Source organism: Nicotiana tabacum, chromosome 23, assembly GCF_000715075.1.
Source record: "Nicotiana tabacum cultivar K326 chromosome 23, ASM71507v2, whole genome shotgun sequence".
NCBI lineage: Eukaryota > Viridiplantae > Streptophyta > Magnoliopsida > Solanales > Solanaceae > Nicotiana > Nicotiana tabacum.
Window position 1 is genome coordinate 105,930,550 of NC_134102.1, and position 12,356 is coordinate 105,942,905.

The following is a 12,356-nucleotide window of genomic DNA, read 5'->3' on the forward strand; positions in this document are numbered from 1 at the left end:
CCTCTATTTATAGAATAAAGGAAGCTGATGTGTAAGCTACTGTGTAAGATGCTACTGCAAGCTGCTTGAAGCTGTTATTGTACCTGATCTAGATAATCTTCTATCGGGGGTAATATTCATCCATAACGGAGTACCAAAATAATAAGCTTCTTCAGGAAGCTTATTTCCAATAGAGTACTAAATAGATAAATATATTTACGGGGTAATCCCATATGGATAAGCTTCTTCTTCTTTTTTTGGTTAATTATATATATATATATATATATATATATATATACTTATATATAAACATTCACAAAATTACATCAATATAAGGGGAGGATGAGGTCCCATGTTAATTTCATCAACGTCTACCATTATATCACTATTACAAATATTAATTTTCCTTTCAAAAATAGTTCCTAAGATGTCTGCCCACACTGCATCATTTGCAAACACCGGAGGAACTGCCAAAAATTGGGTCTTGTCAAAAACTTTCTTCCTATCTTCTTCCTTTGCGAGGAGGTCTGCCACTTGATTATGCTCCCTGTCGCTATGGCCTATGACTTGGTTCCCCATCTGCTCCATCAAATACCTACATTCAAAAATTATGGGGTTGTGGGTTAAGTTACCATGCTTTAACATTTCCAGCACCACTTCAAAGTTAGTGTCAATCACAATAAGTGACAAGCCTTGATCTAGTGCTATTTTTAGCCCCAGCCATAGGGCTTGGAGCTCTGCCTAGGAAGCTTATTTATAACGAAATACTAAATGAATATTCATAATATAATATATTTATAATAGTTATATCATTCTCGAATACTTTTTCCCGCTAATATACAAATTTTAGTTTCTCTTATATTTAATCAAAATTATCACCAAATATCATCTATTTTCGCTCTTATCTTCATCCTATACTATTGCTAATGTTACTAAGTTCATACCAATAAAGGTTATAGTGACGTGGTAAGTATTCACTCATATTTAACTAGAGGTTTTGAGTTTGAACCTTAAGTGCGTGTTTGATATGAAAGAAAATTATTTTTCTAAAAGTATTTTATACTCTCTAACCAAACACTAAAAAATATTTTCCTGAAAAATGAGTAGTTTTATCACTTATTTTTTCTTGTTTGGTTGATGAGTGAAAATATTTTCCGAAAAATATTTTTTAGTGTTTGGTTAGAGAGTATAAAATATTTTTAGAAAAATAATTTTTTATGCTACTCTCCCCAACTCACCTTCCCCTAAATTCCCATGTTTCCCTCCCTCTCCCTCCGACTCTAATTTCTTCAAGAATTTAATTATTCTTTTCAAAATTCACACAAACCCAATGTGCTATTTTACTTCACGCAAGAACAACGTTGAAATTTGAGCTCGATAACTAAAATAAAAATACTTTATTTTGTAGAAAAAGAAAGTATTCTTTCTACAACATGAAAAGAAATTACTCAATTTGTTGAAATGAAAGAGAATATATTTTATACATCATGAAAAAAAAGTACTTGTTTTGTTGAAATGAAAGAAAATTCTTTTACTATATCATGAAAAAAATATACTCATTTTATTGGGAAAAAAATACTCTATCTACAACATGAAAAGAAAGTACTACTAATAATAGTTCTATTTAGGGTAGGTGGGGATGGAGAATCGGGCGGAGAAGGTTGAAAAGGAGTTTTGGAAAATGTTTTCCCTTATTTTGATAGGGAAAATGAGTTCACGAGAAAAATATTTTTCAAAATATTTAAGCCAACCAAACATGGAAAAATTAAAAAATATTTTTCGAAAAATATTTTCCTTCATACAAAACACACCCTAAGTATGAAGTCGTTTTTGTTAGAAAATGCTTTATCTCTCAATGTAGGACTTTTCGAAAAATCCGAATTTAATCAAGCCCCAATTGAAATACCAGACAGTGGGTAAACATTTTTACTGCTCTTAATAGTGATAATAAGTCTAAGAAAAATATCTTTTAAAAAATACATTTAGATATTTATACATTGTCGAAGGGTTGGTTTAAGAAAACTTGTTGGGCAATAGCAGAAATACTCACCTGGAGACTACAAGCCAGAGTAACCAGAAATCAGAAGCCAGCCTGTATTGCATGTGAAAGTCTCATAATTTTTTTTCCCATTTTAATGCAATACTAATATTGTATATGCCAGCTAAATTTTATTTATTGGAATGTTGGTTTTGCATTAATGTCCATTTGACAGCTCAACGCTGGGAGGAAGAAAACAGGACTATGCCAAACACATTTTTTTATCTACAGTAATGTGCAATGTTAGCTATCATAAGGAATCTAAAGCTGGACTAATTAAGTTATATGATCAAGAAATCAAACAAATGATTGTCAGTAAATAAACAATGAGGCAGGTTGAATTTGATTTAAAGAAGAAAATGCATTAGATTCTTTGGTTCCTGAAGTTGTTGACGTGAGAATTAAAAATATATTGACTTTGACGGGATTTTCTAACAGGTATCGTAAAGATTAGCAGTATCAATAAGAGTTAGAGGCAACATTTATGGCTGAAATACACTCCTAAATTGCTTGTAAATTTGGTGATTTGATTGTGTTGGGCCAAGACGCTAAGTTAGTTCAAAAATACTTTTAGCCTATTTGGTCAAGCTTTTTTTGAGGTAAAAGTGTTGTTTTTATATCAAATGTGTTTTTTTATTCTTCTAAAATTAAGGTGTTTGGTGTTTTTGGAAAAAAAAAATTGCTTTTGATGAGAAGCAGAAGCAGTTTTTGAAAAGCAGAAAAAAATAGCTTCTTTCCAAAAGCATTTTTTTGAAAAATTACTTCTGAAAAAAATACACTTAGAACCACTTTTAAAAGCTTGGTCAAACACTAATTGCTACTCAAAAGTACTTTTCAAACTAAGTAGCCAATCGCAAACTGCATCTCACCAAAAATACTTTTTTTTTTTTTGAGAAAAGCATTTCTCAAAATAAGTTGATATTAGAAGCTTGGTCAAACATGCTATAAGTAAGATATGATATTATTTGCTTTGAATTAATCACGTATAGTCCTTTTGAAAAGTCACATACAATTAAAAGTATTTCTAAATTTTCATATTTAATTTCTTTTTCAATTACAAATATGAAACTTTATTAGCATATCAAACAAACTGCTCCTACTTCGTATCCTTAACTTAGAACAGCTAGTTTTAATTCTACAAGCTTAGCACGAAAAGACACTAGGTTTTCTTTGAGGAAATGATCTCGTGTGCCACTTACAATTTGAACATAAAAAAATAATCTTTTCAAATTTCTTGTATGTTATTTTTAGACTTTTATGTGTAAAAACGAAAATCTCCTAAAAACAAAAGACATGAAATTAAAAACAACTTTGTAAAGGACTTAAAAACCAATTCTTCCGCTTTCCTACTTGTTCACCAAACAAAATTATCATATACTTATGATGCACTTTTTAAAAAACAAAACAAAAATTTTAATAAAAACAATCACATTCATACACGTTTTTTTCGTAAAAACTTTTCTAGGAAAATTTCTCCAACAATATTTTTCCAATAAATTGTCCGACATATGCCCTTCACATTAGCAACAGCTAGATTGGGACTTGTATTTTGTTTCTCTGCCTAAGACTTAAAAGAGTCGTTCTCAACCAACTTGCTAGAATTTGGAATATCCCCTTCAATATTGCCTCATTTTTCACAACCTTGAATTCCAATTGGACAAGTAGAGTTTATGACTAAGACACTTGGTTTAACAAAAAGTAAACATTTCCAGATCCTTTATTTTATACTCGTTTGAATTTGATGCACAAAACCTTCTGATTACCAGAATGATAGTTTCCAACAAGATCAAAGGGACTCCGCTCAATCGAGTTTTTCTTGTGGATCATTTGTGTGCAGGCGTGACACGAGGCAAAAGCAAATTTAGAATTTTAAATGAATAAGCGTGAACTACGTTATAATGGCTATATAAATAATAATTCAATATAAACGTACTATTATTATTATTATTAGTAGTAGTAGAACTATTCAACTATATACATTGGTAGAGTTAAAAGTGATGGTGCAATAAATCACATCCATGGCACATAACCTTCATCTGCCACTAGAAGGCATGATGTTCTCGGCTCATTTGGTACGAGGGTTAAGGGATAATTAATTTCGGAATTAAATTTAAGATTAGTTTATCTCACGTTTGGTTGAGATAAAATTGTGGTATAACTAATTCCGGAATTGTCGTATTTTTTTATCCAATGGAAAAGTGTGATAACTAATTCCAGAATAACTAATCTCAGAATAATTAATCATGAGATAATTTGTTTCCAAACCAAACGATCCCATAGGGTCTTACAATTCTAAAGGGTAGCTAGTTGCTATTGATAATCTTCCACATCTTTCGAACAAGAAGATTAAGTTCTGCTGAACCCGCGGTTTTAATATTGGTAATTGTATCCGCCACTGACCATAGCCTGATGTTATTATGTTAATGGCATTTAATTCCTACTTATTAAGATGAGAACTCTTGAAAAGTAAAAATAAAATTCACTTGATTGTTTAGATAATCAAATGGTTAATTATTTTTAATTTTTAACGAATCAACGCGACAAATAGTTGAATCTCGATGGAGCCTGACAGCAAAGCCACTTTGCCACTTATAATATCATGTCACTTATCTAAGTTGTTTACAAGGAATTCTACTCGAGCTCGATGGAAATTGTATTTCAAGGCGTTCATTGAGACCCTTCCGCCACGGTGACTTAGTCAATGACACGTGCTCACGAGGAACAAAGGTCCTTACTACAGCAAGCGGACGGCGAGAACATGTCTCGCTTCTAACCCATATTGTGACTCATAGTCTTGTGTATGGTAGCTTCAAGCTACTAGTTTTTCAACTAAACACAATGATCAATTGTGTAAATCAATGATTCTTCTCTTACTATGTTTGAAATATTATTGCGACACTATCATATGTAGGGGTAAAATTAACTTGTTTCACAACGGTCAAATGCTTATTTCAAGCTTTCAATGAATGAGTGTAATGTGCCGAACAGACTGTGACCAGACCTTGGGTAGAAGAAGAAGCTGAGGAAGTGAGGAACCCGAACCACAAAATGTGATCTTAATCAAAAGCACCATCAAAAACTAGATATTTTGCTTCAGAATCTATTTGTCACTCTCATCAGCTTTTGAGAAGTGTTTGATCAAAGGCGCTGGATTTGCACCTCTGTTTTCCAAATCAGCGACATTGTAAAAGTAAATTGCTCTAAACTCCAGTTATCTTTTTGTCTTCTGTTACTGTTAGTGTAAAAGCGCATCTTCACCCAGAAAAAAATAACGAAACCAGAAAAAAAGAAGGAAAAAATAGGTTACGTATGTAGATTTTCTAAAACTTTACATCAAGTTCTCACTCAGAGTCTCAGACCAAGAGAATCAAGGGAAAAATGAGAAATATTTCATGGTTTATTCATTAAAAAGAATTAGAGTAAACGCTGAAGAAACTGGAATAAGCTGGCTTTGTCCACTCAATAATTGCTTAAAGTTAACCACTTGAACTGTTGAACCATGCATATCCAAAAATATTTTGGCTCAATTTCTGCATTAGGAGACTAAAGTGCAGCCCGGTGCACTAAGCTCCTGCTACCACAAGGGTATATTGTATGCAGCAGCCTTACCCAAGAGGTTTCTGCAAGAGACTGTTTCTACGGCTTGAGCCCGTGACCTTCTGGTCATATGGCGACAATTTTACCAGTTATGCCAAGACTCCCTTTCAAAAGATTTTCACCTCTTATTTTCAATCAGAAGTTATTTCAGGTCTATGGACAATTAACATTTTCATATCAAATTGCCTTGAATCTAGACGTGCAAATATTGAAGTAGTTCAATGAACTGCATGACGTTTATAAGATATTAATTGTGTGGTAATAAGATGAACCATTCCATTAAACAGTATATAACGAAATCACCCATAAGGGGGAGTAATTCTGATAGATCATCACAAATTAGGCATAAGATCTAACAACTTTGCAAAATTAAAGCCAAATTTTCATCAATTGATTCACCAATATACGATCCAAATAGATATATTTTACCAAAGAATTGTTTAACAACAACAACAACTAAATCAAGCAAATGCATAACCGGTTCAATTTTTGCATACCACATTAAGCAGCAAGAATTTATTCAAGCCTAATACTAATAACTTCCATTGATCTTCTATTAATTTACCCCCAACAATTCTCTTCCCAATACTACCAAACACGTTCCAAAGACTCAAATTCAACTATCAATAGCTGAAAAGCAACTCTGTGATCGAACCAGACCTTGTCTGCTTGACCGCGGCGAATCCAAGCTCCGCAGTAACAACTGCTTCACCGCCGATATTAATTCGTCCGTCGGATTTTTTGGCAGACTTTTTGCTCTGAACTTCTTACAAAATGTCATATGCCGATTTAAAGCTTCTTCTCTTCCGATCCTTCTCTCGGACGACGACGATCTCACCATCTCGTCCTTCACCGCCTCCGCGCACAGCCCGCATATCCACCGCCCTTGATTTCGTTCCCGCACTCTCGCTATGTACGCCTCCGTACACTCCTCCGTCAATCCGCAGCACTCGCACTTCGCAAATTGCACTTCATTTTTCATCTTCGCCGCCGCCGCCACAGGTGACTGAGATTCAATTGCGGTCACATTCGCCGCCTCTTTCATCATCATCTTTGCCGACATTGCCTCAATTCTCTCACCTGAAACAATACTCTTTTCTTCAACAAAATATACATACATACATATATATATATATATATATATATATATATATATATATATATATACATACATACATACATACATACATTTTACCGAAATTCAAAATTGAAAAATAATTCACTATCTCATAAATAATTTCAGAATCAAATATTGTATAACAGAAACTGCAAATCTGGAGAGAATTTTACCGTAAGCTGGAATCTCGCTGATGAATCTTCTAGATACTTTCAAAATCTTCTGGAAAAAAAAATGAATAATCCTACGAATATTTAGCTAGAGTCGTATTCTATTTGAATTCTTTATCTTTCTTTTTCCCACTCGCCTTCTTCTTCAACAATCTCTCCACCGATGATCAATCGCTTAAATATCATATACATTTCAGAGCCTTGTTTGGCTCCTCCAAATGATTCTCACCTGAACTTCAGTGTTCAACCAAACACGACCTTAACAGAAAGAGGAAATTGAATACTTCATCTCTTTTGATTTTTCTTTTAAACTCCAATGAAGTGTATATATATAGTGAGAGGGAGAGATTATGGTAATATTGCAAAATTAGCCTAAAATTAAATTGAGATTTTTTTATTCAATTTATATAAACTTATTTGATTGGGCACGAAATTTAAGAAAAAAGAGAAGACTTTTGAACTTGTGAGGTAAAATGAGTCACGTATATTTTGTGTGGCTATAAATCATTGCATAAAAGTAAATTGTTTTCAAATAAGGAAAGGAATCATTCTTTTTGGCACGGACTAAAAAGGAAATAGGTTCACGTAAATTAAAACAGAGGGAGTGCTAAATATGGACAAAGGAAAAATAGTAAAATAATACTGTGTGATCCAATGATTGTTTGGCAGTTGCGGAAACATAGTAAAAGTTGTCCATGTCAGAGTTTTGGTGGCTGCCTCAAGTAGTAGATATCGTGTACACTACGGACCACAAAAAATTGGTGAGCTCTATTGCTTATCAAATGTCAGCAGAGTCCAAAATCAATTGAAACTCTCAAATTAGGACAAAATGGAACCAAGGAAAATTCCAAAAAAGAAAAGAAAAAGTTGGATTTAAGTTGATCTGTTTTCATGCTTAGTTTTGATCGTATAATTGGAGTTTTTGATACAATGGAAACCTAAAAGTAGATGTTTAAAGTCATATAGTGTTCACAAAATTATTAAACTTACAGCTTACAATTTAGTAATATTGGAAAAACAGAATTGCGTAATAAATGTAAGCTCGATTATTCTTGTAATAACAATATTCTTTCTGGTTCCCATATGCAATTAAAAAAAGTTTTCAAAAAGTATCTGTGTTAACAAAAGATTTTAGGTTGTGTCTTTTTAATATTTAGTAGCTCTTTAGTTCCAACTTTTTACGTGTCATATTTAAGATTCAAGAAAATTTTGATACATTATACATATTTTTAATTTAAAATTACAAGATTTAAAAAAGAAATTCTTTCTTAAACTTCATATCAGTTAAACTAAGACACTTATATCAAAACAGAGGAAGTATCAAAATTGATAATGTCTAATCAATATTGTAGTAGTCTGTATCCGTATAAGTTTTGATGAAACATATGGAAAATAAGGCAGTGTTAATTTATTTTCAAATAAGTTAGAGCAAGATTTTTAGACGTGTAGTGTGCTTAACCAGTCACATCATTTTTCTGATTTCTTTAATGTTTTTTCGCAAGAACAAACACATTTTGTTTAACTTGATTAATTTATTAAAGGTATTGCCATTTTGCATTTATCTACTCTCAATTAAGTTCTTTTCCCACAAATTAATTGAGTTAACTTCATCGTCATGTTACTTGGCCTACTTGACTTAAATTTCTAGAATATGCTTATCAGGAACTAGGGAAGAATTTCATGTAAGTAGTTAAAATTTGACTTTGTCCGATCATATATGAATAATGAATTGTCTTATTTTATTGTATGGACATTAAAGGACAAAATATAAGTCATATATGGCGTAGCTATGTAGCTAATTTTAGTAATTTTAGTCGTTAAAATATAGCTAATTTTAGTAATTTTAAAAATGGCGTAGCTAGGTGCTAGGTTTGCTTTAATTCATTGGTTTTTGTTGAAGGATGATATCATATATTTAATTAGAAAACCTAGAATATATAATTAAGGATTATGTTCAATTAAAACTATCTTATATATGAAATAATCAATACGAAATACTATAAAATTTTCAGTTTTTATTTTAAAAAGATCGTGGTCTGTGCCAGCTGGCATAAGTGGCATCTTTTGGCGGGTCGTCCAAGCCAACGTGACATATAAAGCACATCCACATGCATTTTGCGACGCGTGGGGTACCACCACTCTTTATCAATACACGAACGTCCTTTTCTTAACTCAGCTTTTCATTCTTTTTCTTGTGGTTTCAAAAGATTTTAGGATTTTTTTTATTTTTAGCCCGCGTCAAAAATTATTTATATTTAATAGTTAAAAAAATATATAAATTCTGAATAATTTTTATATATAAGTGTACAAAAAAGGCAAAGTGTGCAAAAGATTGAGCTTTGAATATGTAAAGTCGAAAGAAAAATGAACTGATAGTTAATGTGAACGGAAGCAAGCATTTCGCTAAGAAAGCAAAACAGGAAGTGGTGATAGCTTCTTTTTTGATTATTTGTTTTTAGCCAAATTAGGATTATACACTCATTAAGATTGAGATGGACTTCTTGGCTTTTATACAGAAGTTGAACAATGGCCGGTCTGAGGATCCACATTTCAGTATTATTCTGAGAATCAGAGAATTAATGAGAAGGAATTGGATGTATGAAGTTATTCTTGTTGGAAAGTATTTTACTTCCAATGTAAATTTTTCCTACGTTAATCCAGATTAATCGGGTTCCAGTGCAGAATACTAAATGGAAAAGCATAAAAGAAAAGTTAAATTGCCTAGTAGGAATCCTATAGCACAAACGTCATATAATGATCATGATAATGATGACGTTTTATTAGATAAAAGACTAGCAATACTAACATCTTAAGTTAAGCAAAAGAATAATGAGTACATTTTAACTTTATTAGAAATAGAATTATGCACATTTTTTTCTGTGATTTCAGCTGATAACATACTTTTTCCTTAGTTTTAAATATATGTAAACTTAGACGATAGACTTCTGTATATTTAAACTTTATGCTTCAAATTTTTGGGTAAGTGCAACGATATAAATATTTGCATATTTAATTGGATTACAAATCTAATTATCTCAACCTCCACATGTTCATATTATTTTTATACACTTAACAGAATACGTGAAAAAATAAAACCATAAATTCAGCTAAAAGTTATTGAAAAATAAAAGGAAGACAAGCCTAAAGGAGAGTTGAGAAATAACTTCACCAATTTTACTGTTTCCCGTTTTACTTATTTTTACAATTTTCATATATCATTTTTAAGAGATATGTAATCTAAAGAACTTGAGTGGCATCTAAGGAAGAAGAATTAACATAAAAATGCGGAAGCTTTCTTACACATAAGAGAGTGAAAATGAAAAAATAATACACAATGAGCAAACTTGTTGATTTTTACCCCCACTCCACCCCCACCCCACCCACAAAAAAAATATTGTTTATTTGAAGATTCCCATACAGTATTGTTACAAGATTAGTTTCTATATATATCTGCTCGCACATATAACAATAGACACACCTAATAGTTACAAGTGTTAATATGAAACGCATGATATTTAAGATTTACTTGTAGCTAATTCATTTTCTTTATTACTATTAATTTTTTTAGTTACTTATATGAAAAAATGGGCAAGAAAGATTTTCGTGCATATGAGAAGACTTGAGAGATTGAACCATAAGAACTTGCTTCGTATCGTATCTTTTACGATATAAGGAAGAAAAAAACTTTTGGTTTTTGAATATGTTAAACATGGACTTACAATTTATCTAGAATTGTTATTATTCATACTCTCATATAATTAATTGACCACTACATTATTTTTGCTCTTTCTTCTTTCTTTTTTTCCTTCCTTTCCAACTGTGAAATTAATATAGATAGATATAAATATATAGAGCTAATATAGATACGCACCCACATCTACCTATATATGAGGTATGGAGCGGGGAAAGAAGCAAAGTTATTTTTCACATGCATGCCAGGGGCTAATTAACTTGCTTCGTTTTTTTTAAAAAAAAATTCGCCTGGTTAAAAACTATGTCATATATATATATGATTGAAGGAAAGCAAATATCTTTCGGTTTTTGGAGCTTAAACAGATTTTAGGTACCATCATTCTGGTATATTCATTCATATTCAAGTTAGCGTACTTTGCTAGTTGGAATGGCCTTTGTGATACTAATTATACTCTTTATCAGGGAAGATAAAAGCTCAGTTTAAGGAACAGTGTAAGATTCCTAACGTGTAGTTATAAGACTAATGTTTAGAATTTCGATTATATTCTTTTATGAGTTATTATGCTTAATGTTATAAGGTTGTTTTTGTAAACCGACATTGTATTCATACTTTTATAATAATATAGATTAAAAAACGAAAGTTTGTGTAAGCATAATGAGGTATGTATTAGCAAACACTTGCTTTAGGCCCCAAATATTTAAGGGCCCCAAAATTGCTAGTATTTCTCTATATATAGTAGTATATTATTTATATAATTATCTTTTATTATTGATAAATTTATTTCTTTATTGTCATATTAATTTTTAATAACTCGATTTCTTCCTCTAATTAATATAACTAAAATAGTTTTTTGTCAATCTTATTTTACTTTCTTTACTTAATTATATTTTTCTATTCATTAGTTAGTCACGTAACTATATCTAATAATCTAACTTATTATTTATTTTCCTTACATAAATTACACTCTCTCCGTCCCAATTTATATGAAAGTGTTTGACTGGACATGTATTTTATGAAATAAAGGAAGGCTTTTGAAACTTGTAATCTTAAATAAATCATAGAAGTTTTTGGGCTAGAAATCATCTCATTAATGGTAAAAAGAAAAATCTAAAGTTGAATTGTTACCAAATATAGAAAGGGACTTACTAAAAAAAGGAGTCACGTATGTTTTGGGTTCTCCCATTTCAGTTGTGATGCAATCAACATTAAATTTATTTAATTTTCTGTATTTTATAAAACTAAGTTCTCATTTTTTTTAATTCCACATCCTCACTTGTCTAATTTTTTTAAAAACGATGTTCATTAAATTATATATATATATATATTAAGGCCTCTTATTAAGATTTTACTTTAGGCCTCCGATGAGGTTGGGCCTCCCCTGACTGTAGAAGTCGTAACCCCACATGAGGTATGTACAATAAGGGCCCGTTTGTTGGTTAAATACAAAGAATTAATTTATGCTTAAAATTTAGCATATTTGACTCTTACTTGGTTTGGTTACCATTTTATTCATTATAAATAATATATGCTCCGAAACGGAGGTTCTATCGGAAATAGTCTTTTTGTCTTTTAAAGGTAGGGACAAGGTTTGCGTACACACTATCCTTCATAGATACACTGAATTTATTATTGTTATTGTTGTATAAATAATATGTGCCATAAATTATGCTAGAATTTGCGTATTATTTTATGTCAAATAAAATTTGAAATAAGAATACGAATTTTATTAGTAAATATATTAAAACTACTAAAATAACAAAG

General features: G+C 31.2%; 1 long non-coding RNA gene across 1 annotated transcript; it reads right to left on the minus strand.

Moving 5' to 3' along the window:
* Positions 1-5,983: 5,983 nt before the first annotated feature.
* On the minus strand, positions 5,984-7,207 carry LOC107760091 (uncharacterized). Its single transcript, XR_012706071.1, has 2 exons — positions 6,905-7,207; positions 5,984-6,694 (listed from the first exon to the last, which is right to left on the minus strand). It is a non-coding gene; the product is annotated as an uncharacterized LOC107760091 (long non-coding RNA).
* Between the last annotated feature and the right edge of the window lie 5,149 nt (positions 7,208-12,356).